Consider the following 24602-nt stretch of genomic DNA (forward strand, 5'->3'; position numbering starts at 1 on the left):
ATACCGAATGACAAGAGGTGACAGTGTTGCAAAAGAGAATTTCTCTGTGTTGCTGCGACCCCCAAAAAAAACCCATTCCTCAGCACTCTTCCAAACAGTGGACGCTTTTATCTGCAGAATGTCCCAAATGACACAAGAGGTGCCAGTGATGCAGCAGATATTTTCTCTGCGTTGCTGAGACCAAAAAAAAAACCATTCCATAGCACTCGCCCAAGTTCTAATGGACTAACAGTTAGTCAATTAGAACTTGGGCAGGGTGCTGAGGAATGTTTTTTTTTGGGTCCCAGCAATACAGAGAAATTCTCTTTTGCAACACTGCCACCTCTGGTCATTCCGTATTTTCTGCAGATGGAAAAGGCCACTGTTAGTCCATTAAAACTGGGGGCGAGTGCTGAGGAATGGGTTCTTTTTTTTGGTCTCAGCAACGCAGAGAAATTCTCTTCTGCAACACCGCCACCTCTGGTCAGTCGGTATTTTCTACAGATGGACAAGTCCACTGTTTGTCCATTAGAACTTGAATATTTTCAAACTAATGCAATGCATTAAAAAAACAGGTTTTCTAAGAGTTAGTAATCAGTACTGTGGAGATAGTAATATTTTGAAAATCCACAGCTTACTCAAAATGTAAATCTCTGTTTTAATGTTCAACCTAGCATACAACTCTTAATCCTATGCCTCAATTGCTACCACTCTCTACACAACTCTAGCAGCTATATCAGTACGCAGACAAAAGGATGCAATTGCCAGCCAAGTGACTGTGTCCCCTTCTACACCAATAGCAGTTAGATTATCTGATGAGTTGAGGGAGGAAGGTTTACGCTACAGTTAGTGGGAATAATAAAAACCATGAATAACAGACAATCCTCATCTTAGTACATCCCTATCAGTTAAGCTATAGAAAAGTCGAGAAGAACAAGTTACTTACCTTCGGTAACGCTTTTTCTGGTGGATACAATATCTGCCTGTGGATTCCTCACCTTTTGAATACCCCCCTGCTCCAGTATTCCGCGGGAAATTCTTTCCCAGCTCTCCCCACGCCGATGATGACGTCTCAATCGACCGGCTCCACACGTGGCATCGCGTGACCTCACCGAAGCCACAAAAGGACCTAGTCGGCGTGACGACGTCAGTTCCACCCATTTTTTCTGTGCCACTGAGGCAGACCGGCGGACCGACACATTTTCAAATATACTCAATATACAATTGCATAATCAATAAAGGCAAAGAGAAAAAGCTAGCATAAAGCATTTCTCATCATATACTTAAACATGATTCAAATAAAACAATTCTTTTTTTTTTGGTATAAACAGGTGGTCAACGGGGAGGTGGGCGGGAGCCTGAGGAATCCACAGGCAGATATTGTATCCACCAGAAAAAGCGTTACCGAAGGTAAGTAACTTGTTCTTCTGATTGATACTCAAGTCAAGTCAAAAGATCTTTATTCGGAATAAAAACATCCATAAAAGTACAAACAAAATAGAATAAAAACTTTGCAGTACATAATGACGTCTGGAAAACAAGTCTAAGAGCGATCAGACATAATCAAATTTCAATTTCATATTTACACGGGGATTGTCCCTTTAGTAAAAACATCTACATACACAATTTAAAAATACACGGTTAAAAAAATACATTCTAATCAACATGGTTTAAAAAAAAAAAAAAAAAAAATGGATGGGTGATAGCAGCATTATCAATGTGTCCACATAAAACAATCTTTATAGAGGAATATACAGCTTTTAAAATGTTATTAAAATACATAGGGAAAAGTGCGATGTGCGATTATTATACATCGGTAAATAAAGTGGCTCGTAATCTGACAGCTGCTTTAAGGAAGCAGCTCACCCTGAATATAACTTCATCCGATCCCAATAATAAAAACGACCTTAATGCTAGTTTAAAATTGGTCAGTTCATATTTTCTGCAGTAAGGCATTAAATAATGAGCGGAAAGCTTTTTATAGAAACCGCAAAAGAACAAGAAATGCATAAGACTCTGTTTCAAGCTAGGGTTACAATGGCAATTCAAGCTTTCTAAATGTTTATTGTAACCCAAAGGGAAGTTCAGTAAGTTTACTATACTTCCATCTCGGAAGCGAAACAGTAAACCCCTGTTCCACCTACTAAGTTGCAAACGTAAATACCTATATGGTGGGCCAGGGTGTTTAATGTGTGGTTCCGAATAGCCCATATATTTAATAACAGTGCATTTAGTCGAGTTCTTCCCTTCACGTTCTCCTCTATACAAATCATATAGTGCCCTAAGAATAATAGTCTTATGGGAGCGGTTTATTAGACTTGGTGTGGAAAACAGAGAACCCTGCCCTACACTTTCAAGGCAGTCCTTTACCGCTTTTAACCACGGTATGCAGTTTGCCCTATCGCATTTTAAACAATCTAAAATTATTTCACGGGTCAAAATGGCAGCCGGGTTATTCCATAGCTTTAGCCAGAAAAGTACTGGTCTTGATCTTACAAAATCTTCTATATATGAAATATTTAACTCATTATGACATACATAGTTAGGGGAACAAATAACCCCGCCAAGCACCTTCCGGCAAAACCGGTTTTCTTCCATTTGAATGTGGGAGCAGTTAGTGTAGCCCCAGACCTCGGCGCCATAGGTGCCAGTTGGCATACATTGAGTTTGATAGATCTTAACAAGTGGTGTGATTACGTCAGCATAGTTGGGTTGTCTCAAAGAAGTGACACAATTTATAGCCTTGCCCAACTTATTCCTAGCATAAGATACATGTGCATGCCAGGTACCAGTGTTTGAGAACAGCAACCCCAGATATGGAAAGGTACTGGTACTTTTCAAAACATTTGACCCTGATTTGATCTCGGCAATTTTATAATTTTTAGGACCGCAGCTCATGATTAATGATTTTTTAAATTAGTTATCAAGCCTAAGTCGGCCATAAAAAGAACAAACCCGGAAATTAAGATGCGGAGTGCCTTCGGGGTGCGGCCCATCAGGATCGCATCATCAGCGTAAAGAAGGGTAGGTATAGGGACTCCATTTACATGAGGTACATCTTTTGTTAAAATACTCAGGGAGCCGCTTAAGTTAATAATATACAAGATAAACAGGAGGGGGGCCAGCACACACCCTTGTCTGACCCCCCTACCGATACTGATGTCATCAGAAACTTCGCCAGATTGATTTATACGCACACGTGCTTTTAAATCACGGTGTAAAAAAGCTAAAAAGTGGACCAAATAATCATCTAAACCATACTCAAGAAGGGTGGACCAAAGGCGGGAACGGTTAACAAAATCAAAAGCGGAACTCAAATCCATAAATCCAAAATATAGAGGGGATTTCTTGGCAATATTATATTTCGCCATAATCAGGTTCAGGTTTAAGCATTGTTCCACCGTTCCAACGCCACTACGGAAACCAAGCTGGCTGGGATGTAGGATCTTACTCTCGTCAGCCCAAGTTCTAATCATTTTAAATATGATCCGCCCCAAAACTTTCAAAGTATTATCAATTAATGAAATGGGGCGGTAACACCCCGGGTCCAGTCTGTCACCCTTTTTAAAAATTGGAACGATTGTGCTGCAGGACCATGTTTCTGGAATTTGCCCGTTTGTTAAATTATTAAAAACATTACATAACAGTGGAGCCCAAAAAACGGGCTCACACTTCAACTGGTCAATTGAGAGGCCGTCAGGGCCGGGCGCTTTATTTCCAGCGCTTTCTAATATTGCATCCTCAACCTCAGATACAGAAATATTAAGTGGGTTTAAGGGTAATAGAGTTAAAGGAGGAGTATCTGGTGTTGCATAAATTTTTGCAAAATGTTCCATCCAGACAGGGCCGGTGATGTTACAGTTAATCTCCGTTAGATTAGAGCCTATAGATCTTATCTCCTTTACCTCTTTCCAAAACCCTGTGGTATCTTTCAATTCGGCTGAGCGGGCCAGGGAGCCCCAGTGAGATTTAAGCAGTTCATTTGATCTAGTTCGTAGGGTACGTTTATACTCTGTTCTGAGCAATCTTATTTGTGGTAGGTCCCTTGGTTCAGCTTTTAGGGCAGCTCTCAAATTCCTGTTTGCTTTTGAACAGAGGGCATCGAACCATCTAGGTGTTTCCACAGCTTTACTAGAAGCTGGTCTGGAGATCTCACCTTTTATTACGGAACAGAGTTCAGAAAATGACGTGATTATGTTAACCCCATGGTCATCAGTGGTGAGACAATTTTCGATCAAAACTGGGTATTTTTTAATAATTTCAACTAGGATTCCCCTGTTATCCACGCCCTTCCAAATTACCCTCAATTTATCAGTTGAAACCTTCAAGTTTTTAGCACCTATTTCATTTCGTATACACTTACCCCTCAAAAGTGATAGGTGAATAACAATTGGGTAATGGTCGCTATAAATTTTGCATACAACTTCAGCCCTTATTAGAGCATTAGCGACAGGAGGTGAAACAAAAACATAATCAATTGTAGTACCACCCCCATGACCAATAAAAGTGGAAAATGGGGCGGTGCTATCCTCCATACCTACATATTCCATACAATTTACAAGGTCTCTAGTTATGAGAAGATTTGATAGTTCTGTTCCTCTTTTACATGGGGGGTTTCTTGAATGTATATGGGCGTTAAAGTCCCCTCCTAGGCAGATTCCATCAAATTTCCCAAATTTCTGACCATCCATAATTTCATCAATAAAATCAAACAGAAGAATAAAATTGGGGTTAGGTAGGGACAAAAAGTCATTATTATAGAAATCGATTAAGCATAGTCTTGTCCTCTGAGTATACGATAATGCCATAAAGCTAGTGCAATTTGTTAGCAGGGTCTCAACTTTGACTTCCGCAGTAATCTTTATCCAGATTGATAATCCACCGCTTGGACGACCAAACGGGGAACTGGAACAATCTTATTATGGCAGGTATACCCCTCAAATAACAAATCAATTGTGCACCAGGTTTCTTGGAACATTAATATGTCATGACAGTTAACCCAATCTTTCCAGGAGGTAATTTCCATCTTTGCCTTCAGCCCGGCAATATTCCAACTAAGAATTTTTAAATTATTATCTGGCCTAGAACAAGGGCCCTGGTCAGAATCTGGGACGGATGTTAATGTAATGAGCCCTTGTTGTTCACATGGTATACCAGATAAAAAGGTGTTAGATGTCGACAGAGGCGCCTCAGGAAATGTTTCCACTGACCGATCAATAACAGAACACACAGGAATCGGTTCAGTGGTAGTGGGAGGCAGTCAATCCAAAGATTCCAAATCCTGAAATATTGCAAACCTATTGTGTAAGGGGAAAACCGGTGGGGGCTGCATCATTTTGTGTGGGGGACGGTAAAAATAATTTAGCGGTAGGGGTTTCACCACAGTAGATGGGCCATGTCGAACAGAGGTTTTGTTCAGCAAAAATGTTGCAGTTCCCGGGTTTCTAAAGTTAATTACAATGCAGTCCCCATTAATGTTTTTGAATAGAGGACCAACCCAGGTTACTCGTCTTGTGGACAGAATCTCTTTAGAAATGTCATAGCTCACCCCCTTATGCTTTGCTAACCAGTCTATACACTTGTTGTGCAGTTGAACCCACGATTCTCCTTGACCTTCCCTAAGGGATGGGATACCAGCCAGAACTAAAACATAAGGACAAGCCTCAGGTGGAAGGTGGAAGGCAGGCCCTTGGTGTTTAATAGGCCTAGTGTCTTCATGTATGATCTTATTATAGCGCTGGCTGGGATCTGGGGCGGCCTTCTGCATTGTGATAGTGCCTGCCGCTGAAATACTATTGTTAATTGCTGTGGATGAACCAGTTACAACAATAGGGGAAACGGAGGATTTGTCAGAAACACTGGTAGCGATACTTGGAAGCAAAGAGGATTTAGTTGAGGGAACAGACTGGTTGCCACCTCTTGTGCCGTTACATTGAATAACCGCAGGTGTAATAGTTGGTAATGAATGAGTAGCAACCTGTGGTTCCTTATCCCTATTGATGACCTGGTCCCCCCTAGTAAGAACACGAGTGGTGGATTCCAGGTCCTTTAACAAACGTTCTACTCTTATTTTATCCAAGCTCACTGTACCTTTTCTTTTGGCATCATCATTTTTAATTAGGTTTTCCAGTCTGTCAAGTCTTTTAAAAATATTATTAAATTGTTTATTCATTTGACCTTCGAGCTGTTTAAAAATAGTATCTGCGATGGTCTCAATAAGATTCCCCTCTGATTTAGAGTAATGACTATTTGTATTGTTTACATTGGGGAGCTCAGTCTGGGTCGAACTAGACATAAAATTTGAGTCTTCGTTATATATGACTACAACATCACCCAGATGAGGTTGATCCTGCGCAGATACAATTTGTTGATTTAATTTCTGTTTCTTCTCCCTAGTCCACATACTTTGTGGCGTTGGTTGGTTTACACTCCTTAGTGGCTGCTTCCTTTTATTGTGGGATAATTTCACAGGGGCCCTCTTTCTCTTAGCAGCAGCATTATCAGATACCTTGATGGTAGCCTCCGCAGATGTTGGTTCTAATATAGAGTCAGGGGCTACTTCTGGGGCTATGTATATTACAGTATTTTCATCATCCAGAACAGTGGGCACAGTAACAACAGAATGTGATGATTTAACCACTCTAACCTCCGGGTTTATGTGAGTGTTGACTTTTAAGCAACTCGTGGCGTGTGGTTGATTAGTGTTCATAGGGCCCATGGAAAACCTTCTTTCAGTTTCGACAATTTCATTGAACGCGGTATCAATTAGTGTCTCAAAAGAAGTTAATATTGAAAATGAGGTATCTATTTCCTGGATGGGGGCATCAGCAGTAGTACTTATGTCCGTGCAATCGCCCATTCTATTTACCTGATAAGAGGCAAACCTTACGAAGGAGATGTTAGTGGGGTGGCCCGCCCGACCACTGATGACCTCTGAGGGCCTCAGAGGGCCCGCCCTTTGCCCGGGCTTAGCCCGGCGCTGCCCGCGCGCGTCCCGCGACGCGGATCGAGCGTCCTGCTAAAGTAGCGCCTCCAGGCGCGCAGCGGCAGGAAGTGGCCGGAAGTGGTCGCACTGCCCTCTGGGAGCTGTAGTCTCCAGCCGCCACCAGCCGCGAGGAGTGGAGAACGCGGCAGCGGCGAGACCTACAGCGTCAGGGCCCCAGGGGCAGGAAGGCAGAAGAGCGTCTGGCAGGTAGGCTTCCCGGCAGCAGTGTGGCTCGATTTCCCCCTGATTGATACTTCTGCCTGTGGATTCCTCACCTTTTGAATAGATTCCCAATGCTGTACCTCTCCCGGAGGAGGGTGTCCACATGACTAAACCAAAAAATCCTGTAAAACAGAGCGAGCAAAATGGCCATCCCTCCTGACTTCCGAATTCAAGCATTAATGCTTTGCAAAGGTATGGAGGGAGGCCCAAGTTGCTGCTTTACATATATCAAGCACAGGAACACCTCTAGCCAAAGCAGAAGTAGTAGACTTAGCACTTGTAGAATGAGCTCTTAAACCTTCTGGTGGTTCTGTCTTGGCCAGGGCGTAGCAAATCTTGATGCACAAGATATTCCACATGGAAAGCGTCCTCTTGTGCACTGCCTTGCCTTTCATTTTTCCAACATAACCCACGAAGAGCTGATCGTCCAGTCTTAGATCACTAGTCCGATCCAAATAAAAGCTGATAGCTCTCTTAGGGTCCAATCGATGCAGTCTCTCTTTGTCCTTGGAAGGATGAGGGGGGGGATAAAACGCAGGCAAAGTAATAGACTGCCCCATGTGAAAAGGTGTAACCACCTTAGGAAGGAAAGCAGCCCTGGTCCTTAAAACCAACTTATCCGCATGAACGGTCAGGAAAGGAGGTTTGGAGCTAAGAGCCTGAAGCTCACTTACCATCCTAGCAGAGGTAATGGCAATCAAGAAAAACGTTTTAAAAGTAAGAAGCCTCAACGGACAAGAGTAAAGAGGCTCAAAAGGAGAACCCATAAGAAACGTAAGGACAAGATTTAAATCCCACTGTGGCATAATGTAAGGAGTGGGAGGAAACAAATTTGTAAGGCCCTTAATGAACCTCATTACAATAGGGGACTTAAATAAAGATGGCTGATCTGGCAAACATATAAAGGCTGATAAAGCCGATATATAGCCTTTGACCGTAGCCACAGCACAACCTTACTGTGCCAAAGAGAGTGAAAATTCCAAAATGTTAGATAAACGGGCCTTAAGAGGATCGATACCTGTGAGAAGTTGGCCTGATAGATGATGTTTCCAATTCTGGAACCACCTGTTATCAGACCAAACAATCCCTTATGGTGTCTGGTTGTAAGTCAACCTTATTAGACAAGCTATCCTAGGGGTAGCATGGACTAAGCAGCCTAAAGGCTTAACTTAAGAGGTCGTGTTAAGCGAGCTGTTTTACCACATACAATCCTGTAATATCAAATGAAAGGACACCACACAAGTATATATTATAAAAATATATGTATTTATTACTAAAAACAATCCCCAGTATTCTTTATGAATAAAGGGGCACAAGCGTTAAATCAAAAGCACAGTATAACATACAAAGTTGCACAAATATGGATGAGGGCGAATGGCCACTCAGACCATATACTAAACAAGTGGTATAAGAGATACCAATCGAACAGTGGTTAGGCCTAGGGCCTAGGGAATCGCTGGGAGCAGTCGGGACAAGCAATGCTGAAGTCGGGAAAAGCCCGCGGGATTCGGGTGCAGTGCAGAAAGTGCACGCATGCATCAATCTTAACCAATGGTGCGTAAAAGTTACAAAGTTAAAGTTTAAGGACACTTCCGCTGAACCTAGAGGAACAAACATTAAGACACAGACCCTAGAGGTGTGTACCAGTGTGGGAACACCGGCGTTGCAATGTTACCTCACCCACAGGAAGCGGGTGCACAGGGTCGAAGTCGAGTCGGGTTTCGTCACGCAGGCTCTTGGTGCTTGGAGCTGAAAGGGCTGCAGGCAGGGTGAAAGAGATGTGTCCGGTGGAGTCCAAGGGTGGACTCAAGTCGAAAAGTACCTGAAAGCAGAGGGGACAGAGTCTGGGTCACTCAGCAGTGACCAGGGTGGAACCAGGACGGAACCAGGCAATGTCGGGCGCAATCAGGTGGTTGTCGAGGAGCTTCTCTCCGCTGTCACGTGGGCTCTGGGGCATCTACGAAGTCCAGAAGCAGGTCACGATCTGTCCCACGCAGGCTCTCGCCGTCGGCGCTGTCGGCTTCAAGATTGGAGCAAACAACACTTGGCAAAAGCAATCCACGCGGAACCGGGAGATTGCTTCTCACTCGAACCAGGAGGGTCAGAGTGGGGGCTCCTTTTCAGGGGAGCTGGTGCAAACCTGGAGCAACCAGAATCGCAAGTCGAATTTCAAGTTTCATCGGCACAGGGCCCACAAGCCAGCTGGCAAGTGACCGGGCCAACGCGTTGAGCCAAAAGAAGCAGAAGGGCCCCACGCAGCACTCGTCGAGTGTGGTGGGCTGAACTTCGGTGCAAGAGTGGCTGAGGGTTGGGGCTTCTCAAACCCCGGTGTACAGCTTCGAGGGTCACTCGTGGGCTGCACGGTCAGCGTCTCGTGGTCGTTCCAAGATGGCGTGCCCCATGCTTCCGGTCGCCTCCACGGGTCTCAGCTCTGCAGGGACTGTGGATCGGGCTGTTAGAAGGCAGGCAAGCTTGATCTTGTCGATCTCTGTCGCTCGAGTTCCGGCGGGAACTGCAACAAAGCAGACGTCGATGGCTGGATGGTGCCTGTTTGCACAGGGTGGTCACTCCTTGACCACAAGGGAGATTCTTCAGTCTTCTACGTTGAGTAGGATGTCGAAGGGTCCAGAGTTTCGTTTCTTATGTTTCATCAGTATAATCTGAAGTGCTTTGGCACTGCTCCCAGTCTTATACTAATTTTGGGGGCTGGATTACCTGCTAGGTCCCCTCCTATGGGTGGGACCCAGGAAGTGGGTGGATACACCCCCTTCCTTTGATCCAGGCCGCCCTGGCACGAGGGCTGGAGTGCCCCAGAACCGGTTTGGCCGGATTATGCAAGGGGCAGCCTTGTGCTCCCCATGCAGTGTCTGGTTTCTTTCAAACCTCCCTGCTACAATCCACTATCTCCTGTCTGGGGGGGTGTAACACCTCCCTGCGACAGGAAACCCTTTGTCCAGGCCCCTTTGGCTGAGTTTCGGTCAGCTTCAGGGGGTCAGACTCGTGTCTGTGGCAGAGGCATCCATTTTGTGGATCCAAGGTCCTTTTAGAAATAAACCGCATTTAAGTAAAGTAACATGTCTTACCCCTCTAGAGGGGTGGAATGCTATCCCTGTCGCCAGAACTGGCGAGGGGATAGTATTTCAAATCGTATGACACCTTACACGACATGTTTTGATAAAGCCAAACCAAAGTTGCTATATAACCGCGAGGATTATAATGCACTTAAGAGTATATGGTATGGCATTATCCTGAAACAGCTTAGGGAGTTGTTCCCGACAGCTGCAGACAGGCTCAGCTCATGCTAGAGCTCCATCTCACATTAAACCACGCACTCTGCCTCCAGGATTGATGAGGCCTTCCATAGGAGTGGCTCACAGGTTTATATGTGTCCAGATATAGGTTTAGATATAGGTATACTATATCTAAGCAAGGGGTGATTACACCACCTTACCCCAGCTGAGTGATCAGCCAGTTGTGTCAATTTAAGAACCAGCCAGGGGTGGCAAAAGATATGCTGCAGCCCCTGGTAGGCCTTGGTGGCACCTATGCTCTGGGCACCTATAGTGCATGGTACAGGGGCTGACAAGGAGTCCATTTCCAATTGTGGTATGTACCTAGGGTACATGGAATCCATTTTACAGAGAGAGCAGATGGCCTGGGGCCCTGATTAGCAGGGAACCAGGTCAACTAAGTCAAAAACCAGCTAAACACAAGGCAAAAAATCTGGGGTAACCATAGTCAGGTAGCCACCTTCCTACATAACCCCCCCGCCAAACGAAAGGAGATGAGGCTATCCTTGGCCAGGTAAGCCTATATTGCCTGAGTGGCCATATAAGGAAGTACCTGCACTAGCATGGGTACCCCCTGTCTCATGGTCCACTAAGCAGTCCCTCACCCTTGGGGTATTAGAGGGTCTCCACCATAGGGAATCACTACCTTGGGTGTGTTTATGCAAAGTTAAAGGCTGGTTTGGATATGGAGTATTGAAGTGAGGCTCCACTAATTTAGGGCTCAGCTTCGTCCAATTATCTTCCACCATGTGTGCCTTTCTTTCTTTAACTGAGTTGCACTGTGCTCTCAGGGTCAACCTCTGGCTACCTAAAGCTGGAGGCTGGGTCCCTCTGTTTGGCTTGCTGGAGGGACAGTTCAGGTTTGGGCCCTTTGGGTCCCAGGTTTGGCTGTGCCCAACAGAATCCATCTGTGGGAGGTCCCTAACTACTTTTAAGGGGGCTCCCTCAGGAGTTTTTAAAGTTTTCACCTTACTAGGGCTACTAGTTTCGGTGCCCCTAATCTGTTGATGGGGGTGCTTTATTTGACAGGGGGCCCTCTGGGTCTCACTGTCCTTCTTGTCCTCTGCAGTCCTGGGCTGACTAAGGCAAGGTAGAGAGGGGCAGGTTACCTGCTCCAGACTGGGTCCCACCTGAGAAGGGTCCACTGACATCAGAGGCTCTCTCAGGCTAGGCCTAACCACCTCTGAGGCAGTTCCTTCATCAGGGGTAAGATCAGTTCCCTGAGGAGGCTGATCCTTTCCTAAAGTCTGGTGAGGGGGAGATTTCTCGTCCTCCTCTGTGCTCTCAGTTTGTGTGGAGTTATCCATCATTTCAGGCTTCACAACACACATATCAGTTTGAGTTTGGGCTGTGGCCATCACAGCCCCACCAACCTTTTCAGGAGGGGACTCAGTTTGGGTCTCTGCTGTTATCATAACAGCTTTGCTATTCTGTTCAGGAAGAGCTTTTGCTAAAGATGGGGCAGAGAGTTGCTCAGCCCTACCAACCTTTTCAGGAAGGACATCTTGAATTGGGGCTGTAGCCATCACAGCCCCACTAACCTTTTCATTGGAATTTACCATTCAAGAATGGGTTTCCTGTTCAACCTCAGCCCAGGCTGAGATTTCCAAATCATTACCAAGTAGGCAGTCTACCGGCAAGTTTGGTGACACTGCCACTCTCTTTGGGCCAGTGACACCTCCCCAGCTGAGACTTACTACTGCCATGGGATGATTTGTTTGGATGCCATCAATGTTTGTTACCTGGTATGTGGCACCAGGTAAAAGTTGCTTAGAGGGGACTATACAATCAGCCACCATGGTGATGCTAGCCCATGTGTCTCTAAAAGCTTCAACTTTCAAACCATTGATGATGGGTTCCTGTCTATATTTGCTCAAAGTATTTGGGCAATCAGAGAAGTTGGCAAACCCCATGCCAGTCTCATAAACAAGGTTATTTGGGGATGGGGACCTGGATAGGCCAGGGTCCGCCTGGGCTCCAAAAGTAAACCCACCCAGATTCCTGGGTGTGCTCCCACTTCCTGGGGGATTACTGCTGACAGTAACAGGAGGTGTTGGAACTGGCTTTGGAGGTATATTCTCTTTATTGCCATTCTTGGGACAACAGTTGTCTGTTTTGTAATGCCCAACCTGCTTACAGACATGGCAATAGGGCTTTTTCTCAGTTGAGGAAGTGTCTTGGGACCCACCGCCATTCTTGGAGTTTGGGGGCCCTGGGGAAGTCTTTTCTTTACTTTTATCCCCACCCTTATCTTGAGGCTTGGTAGACTCCTTCTTCTGGTTACTGTCCTGATTCTTAGGCCTAATCCTGGTTCTGACCCATTTATCTGCCCTCTTTCCCAATTCTTGGGGAGAGGTCAAATCTGAGTCCACCAGGTGCTGGTGTAAGAGCTGGTTCTGACAATTACTTAGGATCTGCTCCCTCATAATTAAATTATACAATCCTGTGAAGTCATGTACTTTGCTGCCATTTAGCCAACCCTCCAGAGCCTTAGTAGCACAATCTACAAAATCAGTCCAGTCCTGTGTCTGTGTCTTCTGTGTGTCTCTGAACTTCAACCTGTACTGTTCAGTGGTTAAGCCAAACCCATCTATTAGGACACTCTTCAGGACTTTGTAATTGTTTGCATCCTCATGTCTAACAGTGAGGAGCTTATCTCTCCCTTTCTCTGAAAAGGAGTACCATAAGATTGCTGCCCACTGTTCCTCAGGAACCTGCTGTACCATGCAGGCTATCTCAAGAGCAGTTATCCACTTGTGGATGTCATTCCCTTCCTTGTAGGGGGGCACAATCTTTGTCAGGTTTCTACTATCATAGGACCTGGGTTTCTCTCTAGGAATATTGCTGCCACCAGTGGCATCTAAGCCACACATTTTCTGTTCTCTTGCCAAGGCAAGTCTAGCTTGAGCCAGGGCTACCTCCTCCCTCTCTATCTGGAGTTTGACAGCCCTCATTCTTGCCTCATGCTCTTTTTTCTGAGAAGGGGTCATCCCTCTCTGAGATTCTCTTGAGGCACTAGAAATATGAGAGTCCCCTGCTGGAGATCTCACTCTTCTGTTGCCTGGGAGAATGTTATAGGGTCTGGGGAGGTGCTGGCCCTCTCCATTCCCAAGTAGGTTTAAGTTGGCCTGGCTAAGCCTGGCAACTATAACCTGGCTACCCCTCTGATCCTGATCTTCTAGGTCCTCTACATCTGAGTCCCCCTCCTCTTCTTCCTCTTCTTCTTCCTCCTCTGGAGTGGTATCAGTCACAGGGGGGTTCACTCCATCTCCTGACTCTAAGGGAACTGCATTCGCCTTTTCTAAGTCATCCTGTTCTAGAATGGCTATCAGGGAAGGACTGGTGGGACTTCTGCCCCTTTTTAACCCTCTTGAGATGCACAAGGCAACCAAGTCTTTGTGGGTTAGTTTGTCATAGCTGGAAGTTGCCTGGGTAAGGTCAACTGTCACAGGAGCAGACCCTGAGGCTTTTCCTGTGTCCGACATGACTCTAGTGTGGTGTAAGTGATGCACCTACCTACACTAAATGTTTCCCTACTGTACCTTGCTAGTGAGTTGTAGTCAGGGTGTGCTAATCCATTTTATCTACAACTACTAAGTTCAGTAGAACTTAATATGCTAAGCTTTTGATTTATATGTACCTAAGGTACTTGATGTGATCTTTCAATTTGATAAAAAGATTGCAATGGTAAAACAACAGCAAGCTCAAATCCGCACCGCTGCTCACCAATGTGAGAAGTTGGCCTGATAGATGATGTTTCCAATTCTGGAACCGCCTGTTATCAGACCAAACAATCCCTTATGGTGTCTGGTTGTAAGTCAACCTTATTAGACAAGCTATCCTAGGGGTAGCATGGACTAAGCAGCCTAAAGGCTTAACTTAAGAGGTCGTGTTAAGCGAGCTGTTTTACCACATACAATCCTGTAATATCAAATGAAAGGACACCACACAAGTATATATTATAAAAATATATGTATTTATTACTAAAAACAATCCCCAGTATTCTTTATGAATAAAGGGGCACAAGTGTTAAATCAAAAGCACAGTATAACATACAAAGTTGCACAAATATGGATGAGGGCGAGGGGCCACTCAGACCATATACTAAACAAGTGGTATAAGAGATACCAATCGAACAGTGGTTAGGCCTAGGGCCTAGGGACTCGCTGGGAGCAGTCGGGACAAGCAATGCTGAAGTCGGGAAAAGCCCGCGGGATTCGGGTGCAGTGCAGAAAGTGCACGCATGCATCAATGTTAACCAATGGTGCGTAAAAGTTACAAAGTTAAAGTTTAAGGACACTTCCGCTGAACCTAGAGGAACAAAACTTAAGACACAGACCCTAGAGGTGTGTACCAGTGTGGGAACACCGGCGTTGCAATGTTACCTCACCCACAAGAAGCGGGTGCACAGGGTCGAAGTTGAGTCGGGTTTCGTCACGCAGGCTCTTGGTGCTTGGAGCTGAAAGGGCTGCAGGCAGGGTGAAAGAGATGTGTCCGGTGGAGTCCAAGGGTGGACTCAAGTCGAAAAGTACCTGAAAGCAGAGGGGACAGAGTCTGGGTCACTCAGCAGTGACCAGGGTGGAACCAGGACGGAACCAGGCAATGTCGGGCGCAATCAGGTGGTTGTCGAGGAGCTTCTCTCCGCTGTCACGTGGGCTCTGGGGCATCTACGAAGTCCAGAAGCAGGTCACGATCTGTCCCACGCAGGCTCTCGCCGTCGGCGCTGTCGGCTTCAAGATTGGAGCAAACAACACTTGGCAAAAGCAATCCACGCGGAACCGGGAGATTGCTTCTCACTCAAACCAGGAGGGTCAGAGTGGGGGCTCCTTTTCAGGGGAGCTGGAGCAAACCTGGAGCAACCAGAATCGCAAGTCGAATTTCAAGTTTCGTCGGCACAGGGCCCACAAGCCAGCTGGCAAGTGACCGGGCCAACGCGTTGAGCCAAAAGAAGCAGAAGGGCCCCACGCAGCACTCGTCGAGTGTGGAGGGCTGAACTTCGGTGCAAGAGTGGCTCAGGGTTGGGGCTTCTCAAACCCCGGTGTACAGCTTCGAGGGTCACTCGTGGGCTGCACGGTCAGCGTCTCGTGGTCGTTCCAAGATGGCGTGCCCCACGCTTCCGGTCGCCTCCACGGGTCTCAGCTCTGCAGGGACTGTGGATCGGGCTGTTAGAAGGCAGGCAAGCTTGATCTCGTCGATCTCTGTCGCTCGAGTTCCGGCGGGAACTGCAACAAAGCAGACGTCGATGGCTGGATGGTGCCTGTTTGCACAGGGTGGTCACTCCTTGACCACAAGGGAGATTCTTCAGTCTTCTACGTTGAGTAGGATGTCGAAGGGTCCAGAGTTTCGTTTCTTATGTTTCATCAGGATAATCTGAAGTGCTTTGGCACTGCTCCCAGTCGTATACTAATTTTGGGGGCTGGATTACCTGCTAGGTCCCCTCCTATGGGTGGGATCCAGGCCGCCCTGGCACGAGGGCTGGAGTGCCCCAGAACCGGTTTGGCCGGATTATGCAAGGGGCAGCCTTGTGCTCCCCATGCAGTGTCTGGTTTCTTTCAAACCTCCCTGCTACAATCCACTATCTCCTGTCTGGGGGGGGTGTAACACCTCCCTGCGACAGGAAACCCTTTGTCCAGGCCCCTTTGGCTGAGTTTCGGTCAGCTTCAGGGGGTCAGACTCGTGTCTGTGGCAGAGGCATCCATTTTGTGGATCCAAGGTCCTTTTAGAAATTAACCGCATTTAAGTAAAGTAACATGTCTTACCCCTCTAGAGGGGTGGAATGCTATCCCTGTCGCCAGAACTGGCGATGGGATAGTATTCCAAATCGTATGACACCTTACACGACATGTTTTGATAAAGCCAAACCAAAGTTGCTATATAACCGCGAGGATTATGATGCACTTAAGAGTATATGGTATGGCATTATCCTGAAACAGCTTAGGGAGTTGTTCCCGACAGCTGCAGACAGGCTCAGCTCATGCTAGAGCTCCATCTCACATTAAACCACGCACTCTGCCTCCAGGATTGATGAGGCCTTCCATAGGAGTGGCTCACAGGTTTATATGTGTCCAGATATAGGTTTAGATATAGGTATACTATATCTAAACCTGGACTGGACTTTTCCAACTCCATCTACTTGGGCCTACCCCTCGCCCTCGTTAAACGCATGCAGATTGCTCAAAATCAAGCGGCCAGATTAATATTTAAGAGCAATCGCAGGAAGTCGGCCAAACCCCTGCTAGCCTCCCTCCATTGGCTCCCTATAGCCCAACGGATCACCTTTAAGGTAGGCTGCATAACCTTCAAAGCCCTCCACGGCAAAAGCCCCAAGTTCGTCAATCATCTCATAAATAAATACGAACCGACCCGGGATCTTCGCTCTGCCCACTTGTCCTTTCTCTCGCTGCCCATGTTTAAAAAGAAACGACTAGGTGGATCTTGTTTCGCCTACCTCGCCCCTAAAATTTGGAACTCCTTTCCCCTGTCTATTCGGAACTGCACTAAGCTAGTAGAATTCAGGAGAGCCCTGAAGACATGGCTATTCAAACAAGCGCACGGTTAGAGCATTGTTACCATCTGTCTCTTTAGTCACCATCTGTTTCTCTGCGCCATGAAACCCCTGGGTGACCGTGCGCTTAACAAATCCCGAATAAGATAAGATAAGATAAGATCTAAGCAAGGGGTGATTACACCACCTTACCCCAGCTGAGTGATCAGCCAGTTGTGTCAATTTAAGAACCAGCCAGGGGTGGCAAAAGATATGCTGCAGCCCCTGGTAGGCCTTGGTGGCACCTATGCCCTGGGCACCTATAGTGCATGGTACAGGGGCTGACAAGGAGTCCATTTCCAATTGTGGTATGTACCTAGGGTACATGGAATCCATTTTACAGAGAGAGCAGATGGCCTGGGGCCCTGATTAGCAGGGAACCAGGTCAACTAAGTAAAAAACCAGCTAAACACAAGGCAAAAAATCTGGGGTAACCATAGTCAGGTAGCCACCTTCCTACAATACCCCTCTCTCCACACCACTTCACAAACCTGGACCAATGGGAAGAGTAAACAGATTTAGTGGAGTGTCGCCTGGACGACAAAATAACATCCACTATCTCTGGTGGGAGAGAGAAAGAATTCAGGTTGCCCCGTTCAATCTCCAGGCATGAAGGTGCAAACTCTGGAGGTGGGGTTGCAGAACCTGTCCCTGCGACTGCGAGAGGAGGTCTGCCCTGAGAGGGAGACGGAGCAGAGGGTGCAATGAGAGGTGAAGTAAGTCTGAGTACCACACCCTTCTTGGCCAATCCGGGGCAATCAATATAACTTGGGCCCGGTCTTGGCGAATCTTCCTCAGAACCCGAGGAAACAAGGGTATGGGGGAAAACCCGTAAAGAAGATGAACTCCAATCTATCTGAAACGCGTCCCCCAACGCTCCCTGCAACAGACGCTGGAGACTGCAGAACGAAGGGCAGTGCGCGTTCTCCTGAGTGGCAAACAGGTCCAACCGAGGAGACCCCCACATCTGAACGACGTGATGGACCCCCTCGGATGAAGCCGCCACTCGCGATCGGCAGAGTAACGCCGACTGAGACTGTCCGCACGAACATTTAGCACCCAGGCCAGATGATTTGCAAACAAACAAATCTGTTGGCCCTGAGCCCAGGACCAGAGACGAAACGCCTCTCGGCACAGACGGAATGACCCTCCTCCTCCCTGTTTGTTGATGTACCATATCGCGGTGGTGTTGTACGTCAGGACCTGAACCGACCGATCGCGAAGGGAAGGGAGAAAACCTCTCCTCTGGAGACGAAAGACCCTTGATCTCCAGATCCCCCAGATGAGCACCCCACCCTAGAGTGGAGGCATCCGTGATTACAGTGGCCACCGGTGGAGGAGGCTGAAAGGACTTTCCTTGAGACAGGTTGCCCTGCACACCCCACCAAGGCAGCTCCGCTGCAGCTTCTCTGGAGATTTTGATCTTCTCCCCGAGATCTCCGCTGCTCTGATACCACTGCCTGCGGAGGCACCACTGGAGTGCCCTCATATGCCAGCATGCATGGTTGACCAACAGGAAGCCAAAAGAACAAGCAGGCGAAGAACCTTTAGGACTGGAACAACCGCTCCATCATGAAACAAAGGAATAATTTCTTGTATGTCGAGAATCCTCTGCGGAGGCAGGTATGCTCGACATACAGACGTGTCCAGTATTGCCCCTATGAACAGGCTGGGTTTTGAAGGCACCAGGTGAGATTTGGGTACATTTATCCAATCTGAACAACAGCTGAGTTGTTACTTGCAAATGGCGCGACACCAACTCTGGAGTCTCCGCTTTGAGTAGTCAATCGTTCAGGTAGGGGAAAACAGATACCCCTAACCTTCTGAGATGAGCCGCTACCACCGCCATCACCTTTGTGAAGACTCGAGGTGCTGAAGTATGACCGAACGGGAGAACCGCAAACTGGTAGTGTTGCGATACTACAGTGAACTGGAGATACTTCCGATGCGACTTCAGGATGGGAAGATGAAAGTACGCATCCTGCCAATCGATGGACACCATCCAGTCTTCCTGTGGCAACGCAAGAAGAACCTGAGCCAAGGTCAACATTTTTTTGAAGCAAAGTAAGAACCTCGTGCTGTAAAAGCAGCAAGTGGTCTTCCGAACACCCACCCTGGTGAGGAGGGTAAGGAGGAAACTACAAGAAAGGGAGGGCGTACCCATTCTCTACAAGATTCAAGACCCAACGATCGGAAGTGATCAGTCTCCAATCTTGTAGAAAGTGGGACACCCGACCTCCAACCGGGCCAACTTGCTACAAGATGGGAAATCTAGAGCTGCTTTCCTGTTGTACCAACAGTGGTGGGAGGGGAGGTAGAAGAGGAAGAAGATGGCTGTCGATTTGCACCTCTGAAGCATCTTTTACTCCTTCCCCTGTAAGACTTGTATAAAGGATTTTGCTGTTGTTCACTCTGCTGGGACTGCTGTCTTCCACGAAAGGAAGCAGATCTCCCAAATCCTCTATATCTTTTATAAACATAACCTCTAGATTGTACTTGGAGGCCTAAAGATCTTACAGTACCTCTACTGTCCTTGAAACATTCTAAGGCAGAGTCAGCTTTTGATCCAAACAGCTTTGAACCATCGAATGGAAGATCCAACAAAGTGGCTTGAACATCAGCAGAAAAGCCCGAAGAACGGAGGCAAGCTTGCCTCCTTGTCGCCACAGATGATCTCATAACACGTGCCTCAGAGTCAGCAGTGTCCATGCCTGATTGGATAACCTGACGTGCAGCAGCTTGCGAGTCAGACAGGACCCCCAGGAAGTGTGCACGGTCTTCCTCAGGTATCTTAGGAGCCAATTGAACAACCGAGTCCATTAATGCATGGATGTACCTACCCAAAAGGCAAGTTGCATTATTAGATTTTAAAGCCATACTGGCAGAAGAGAATACTTTCTTTGCTGCTTGCTCCTTTTTCTTAGAATCTCTGTCACCCAAAATAGTTGGAAATGCACCAGAAGACTGCTTCAAACAAGATGCCTGTATAACTAGACTCTCAGGTGTTGGGTGAGACGACAAAAATGCCGGATCACTAGGTGCAGGCCTGTATCTCCTTGATATAGATCTAGATACAGACGGAGCAGACAAAGGCTTCTGCCAAACCTCCAAAATTGGCTCTGTTAACCCCTTCTATGCTCATGACAAGCTCAGCTCGTCATGAGGTATACCTCTAGGGTGCTCAAGACGAGCTCAGCTCTGTTAGAATGTTAGACTTGACCTTCGCAGTTGAAAGCTGAAGACCCGACAAATCAGCCGCCTTCCTTATCACCACATGGTAAGGTGCAACGTCTTGAATCACATCAGTAGAAGCACAAGGCAGGTTATATTCAGGGGAAGTGTCAAGGCCATTTGCTACCTGTAGGCCTTCAAACTCATCCACAGATTCTGTAATTTCACCTTCCACCTGCTCATGCAGATATTCATCCTCCTCAATTAATTTTTGTGCCTCTCTCCTGGAGTGATGTTTAGGCAAAGGTGTCAGTGGAGCCGTATGCGACGTCGGAGACCACAACAGCGACGTCGCTGGAGGAGCCTCGGCTTTATTCCTCGACGTTGATCGATCTCGCTGTGGAGCCGACCCACCCGCAGATGGCATCCGCGGAGCCGGAGTGGAGGTCTTCAACGCCGGAAAAAGCCAACCCGGAGTCAACGGCATAAATGGCATAAAAGGAGCCTGGAGATAGTATTGAGGTACTCCGAGATTAAATGCCCACGGGGTCCGAAGGCACGCCGGATGGCGTTGAGGCTCTAGCAAACATGCCAAACATAGTATTTAAAAATGCGATGAATTAGCCCCAGGAGCAGGAAAAGGAGGGTAAGGAAGAAAACAAGTTACTTACCTATAACTGTAGTTCTCCAGTATTGGAAGCTTTCATAGATTCACATACCTGAACCATTTCCCCGTCGTCGAGACGGAAGTCTCTGGTATATAAAAAAGCAATGGTTAGCAGTATAGCTGACTGAAAAAAAGGCCTTAGGCCCATTCCCTTTTGCAACCCATAACCTTTGTTATGTAAAAAAAGGCCCAAACCTTTCCCTTAGCCAATCAGAGCCACTCACCCTCTAGAACCCTCCTCCGAGAACCTTCTGACCCTCAGATTTTCGGGCACTTGTGCTGTAATACCCTTTGTGCTAAATCTGAGGTGAGTCTCAGGGGAGGAGGGTGGGCGTATGTGAATCTATGAAAGCTTCCAATACTGGAGAACTACAGTTACAGGTAAGTAACTTGTTTTCTTACTCCAGTATTGGAGCTTTCATAGATTCACATACCTGAATCAGAATAGCGAGCAGTACATTATAGCACATTTTTTTTTGTCACCTGCTTTTAACAAATAGGCAACACATGATACTTGCACATATTAGTAACTGTATCAAAATACACAGAGACATATCGCCCATAAATGACATATCCAATATCATACAACAATAAAATGTGCTTTTCTTACCAACCAAAGGAAGGAGGGATGAGAAAGGAGGCTCACCGTTATTCGAAAAGGTTCCTCAGCACCGCTTGTCCCACTGCTACATCGCTTCTTGCATGTGCATATAGGCAATAATGCCTGGTGAAGGTATGCGTACTCCTCCAGGTAGCTGCTCTGCAGATGTCCTGAATAGAGATGCCTGAAAATAGAGAAGTAGAGGTTGATACCGCTCTTGTGGAATGTGCACGAACACATGCTGGTAACAGCTTCCCCGCCGCCTGATGACAAAATTGAATGGCATTTGAGATCCATCGTGCAATTCCCCGTTTTGATAACGGGAAACCTTTCCTGGGGGCACTAAAAGCCACAAACAAATGTGTAGATTTTCTGAAAGGTCTTGTCCTTTGCAAATAAAATTTCAGGCAACGCTGGACATCCAGAGTGTGGAGAGTCCTCTCCGCCACCGTAGATGGTTGAGGAAAGAATCGTTTCAGGATTAATGGCTCATTTAAGTGGAAATCCGTTGGTACATTTGGAATAAACTTTGGATTCGTTCTGAGCACCAATCTGTCTTTCCTGAATTGCAGAAAATGTTCTTGTGTCGTAAGGGCTTGGATTTCTCCCACCCTTCTGGCTGATGTTAGAGTTATTAATAGAGCCACCTTCCAGGATAGGAATTTTAGATCAGTTTTGTGAATTGGCTCAAATGGTGGTTTCATCAGGTGTGATAAAACAATATTCAGTTGCCATAGAGGAGGTGGAGGCCTGATAGGTGGGTAAACTCTAAACATCCCCTTCATGAATTGCTTCACAATTCTTTCCGACCACAGAGATGGACCGGCTGAGTTTCTCCTGTATCTTGAAATCGCCGCCAAATGCACTTTAATTGAGGCATGGGCTAATCCAGACTTTGCCAGCCTTAGTAAATATGGGATGATTTGACGCACCTCCGCTCGCAGAGGATACAATTCATTCTCCTGACACGAGAGGCAGAATCTTTTTCATTTCATCCTGTATGTCCTATTAGTGCTTTCAGCTCTTGCCTTTGCCAGGATTTCTCTGCATTCTGCCGAAATGTTTAAGCTATGAAATTCTCCTTAGTCAGGAGCCAGGCCGCTAATTGCAGTGATGTCGGGTCCGGATGCCGCACTTGTCCCTTCTCCATAGTCAACTGTGCTGGTATTGGCTGTAGACGTATTGGCTCGGTCTCTGACAAAATGAACAGCTCTGTGAACCAATGCTGCCTGGGCCACCAAGGGGCTATTAGAATTATCCTGCACGGTTCCTTTTTCATCTTCGTGAGCACTCGTGGCAGGAGGGGAATCGGCGGAAAGGCGTAGGCAAAGACGCCTGACCATGCCATGGAAAACACATTCCCCCATGATCCCCTCTGGTGACGCCAGCTTGCAAAGAACTGGCATTTCTTGTTCTGAGCTGTGGCAAACAGATCCACCGTTGGCATCCCCCACTTGGCAAAGATGGTCCTCAGCATGTCCTGATGGAGCTCCGTTTTTTGCCTGCTGAGGGTGTCTGCTGTCGTGTTTTGATCTCCTGGAAGATGTATGGACGTCAGAGGCACTTCGTGATCTATCGCCCATTTCCAAATTTTTTGAGCTTCCTTTGACAGAGAGAGATCTTGTGCCCCCCTGTTTGTTTATGTAGTGCATTGCCGTTGTGTTGTCTGTTTGCACTAGCACTGATCTCCCTTCTATTCTTGGCAGGAAGGCCAAACAATGCCAATCCTATTGTCCTTAATTCCAATAGGTTTATGTGAAGGTGTTGTTCTTGTGTGTTCCATTGGCCGCTGACTTGTAACTCCTGTAGGACTGCTCCCCATCCTTCGAGAGAAGCGTCCGTGGTAACTACTAACGGAGCTGGCTCAGTCAGGAAGGGCAGACCCACCAAGATATTGTTCCTGCAAGTCCACCACTTTACCGCCTGCAACATTGGTTGCGTGACTTTGATCTTGTCCTCCAAGGATCCCTTTGCTTGGCACCACTGAAGGTCTAACTCTTCTTGTAATGGCCGCATTCTCAAACGACATAGGGGAATGAGTGGTATGCATGAAGACATTGTCCCCAGAAGCGATTTGTATCTTCGGACTGAAAGAGACCTTCTTTTGCTGAATTTTTTGGCTAGAGATACTAGTCCCAATTGCCTCTCTGTGGTGGAGAATGCCTTGTTTTGTGATCTATCTAGGATCGCACCTAGAAACTTGATTGTCCTGGATGGCTGCAGAGATGATTTTTCCACATTTAAGGTCAGGCCCAGATCTGCAAACAGCTCCATGCAAGCCGAAGTCGAAGTATGAGTCGCCTCCTGCGATGGTGCCTTTACCAACCAGTCGTCTAGGTATGGGAATATTTGGTGTTTTTGGTCTTCTGAGATAGGCTGCCACCGCCGCCAGACATTTTGTAAATATTCTCGGTGCAGATTGGAGGCCAAATGGCAGCACTTTGAATTGGTAATGGTCTTTGGACACTGTAAAACGAAGGAACTTTCTGTGGGACGGATGGATGGGGATATTCAAATATGCATCCTGTAAATCTAGGGAGGTCATCTGATCTCCTGGGTTTAGGAGCAGCAGAATATCTTGGAGGGTCACAATTCTGAATGAATAAAATCCTCGTCCTCTTGGGGAGTTCGGCACCGGTTCTATTGCTCCCTTTTGGAGCATTGCCCGAAACTCCCGACGCATCTGAGACAGGTGTTTTACTTTTTGATATGTAGCTGGCGTGGGAGGAGGGAAGTGGAGGAATTCCAGAGTATGTCCGAATTCTATTATGTGGAGGATCCATTTGTCCGATGTTATTTTCTGCCACTGTTGTAAATAATAAGTTACTCTTCCACCCAGGGGAACATTTGACAGGGTAGAAGGATAAGCATCCGGAACTTGTAGGTTGTCATTGTCTTTTATTATTATCCTTCCCAGAACGACCTCCTCGTCCTCTGGGTGTGGACTTAGAGTAGCCCCCAGAATGGTTCTGGCCATATTGCTGCCGGTAGGGCTGCGAAGAGGAAGAATATGATGTGTATCTTCCTTGCTGGTAGCCAACTCTATACGAAGGTTGTCCTCTTCCACGGGCGCCTCGAAAGGGCACCTTCCTGTACTGTAACGTACCCAAGGCTTTCACCGTATCAGTGTCCTTCTTAATACT

Source organism: Lissotriton helveticus, chromosome 12 (assembly GCF_964261635.1).
Source record: "Lissotriton helveticus chromosome 12, aLisHel1.1, whole genome shotgun sequence".
NCBI lineage: Eukaryota > Metazoa > Chordata > Amphibia > Caudata > Salamandridae > Lissotriton > Lissotriton helveticus.